Below are 532 nucleotides of genomic sequence, written 5' to 3' on the forward strand. Positions count from 1 at the left end.
ACGGGAAGAAGGGTAAGGACAGTGGGCAGCGTCTTCTTTTGGAAGACCTGTGCTGCTCAGAGGGTGGCACAGAAGCACCACTGGGGACACACCTGAGCCTCCCGAGAGGCTCCTGAGAACTGAGCATAACCAGGTTTCAACACCACTGTTGTGCAGGCAGCTGGAGACCTTTCTGCCCAGGAAGCCCAGGAAGAAGGTGCTCTCCAGGAGCTGTGCATGGACATCCTGGGGTCACTGGACCTCTCTGTGAGAGGGATGTCCAAAGTAAGTCACACTCTGCCTTGCACTCAGGGAAATTCACAGAGTCCTCTTCATCTCTGAGCGGGGGCAGGAATGCTGACACGCTCAACTGCCTCGTTCCCTACAGCTCCTGTGGCCGCGGCTGCTGTTGTTCGTGGTGCCAGCCCAGTACACTGGCATGCTGATCCCGGTCTCCCGCTGTGTCCGAGCCCTAGCCGAGAGAGAGAATCTGACTGGACGGCGGATAGAAGACCTGGATCCCCATTTTGTCAGCTCCATGTTTCAAGGTAGG

General features: G+C 57.3%; 1 long non-coding RNA gene across 1 annotated transcript; it reads left to right on the forward strand.

Annotated features, from left to right (window-relative positions):
• Position 1: 1 nt before the first annotated feature.
• Positions 2-522, forward strand: LOC109364847. The gene is made up of 3 exons (XR_002110610.1): positions 2-12; positions 157-264; positions 368-522. It is a non-coding gene; the product is annotated as an uncharacterized LOC109364847 (long non-coding RNA).
• The last annotated feature ends 10 nt before the right edge of the window (positions 523-532 follow it).

Source organism: Meleagris gallopavo, unplaced genomic scaffold (assembly GCF_000146605.3).
Source record: "Meleagris gallopavo isolate NT-WF06-2002-E0010 breed Aviagen turkey brand Nicholas breeding stock unplaced genomic scaffold, Turkey_5.1 ChrUn_random_7180001928394, whole genome shotgun sequence".
NCBI classification, from domain to species: Eukaryota; Metazoa; Chordata; class Aves; order Galliformes; family Phasianidae; genus Meleagris; species Meleagris gallopavo.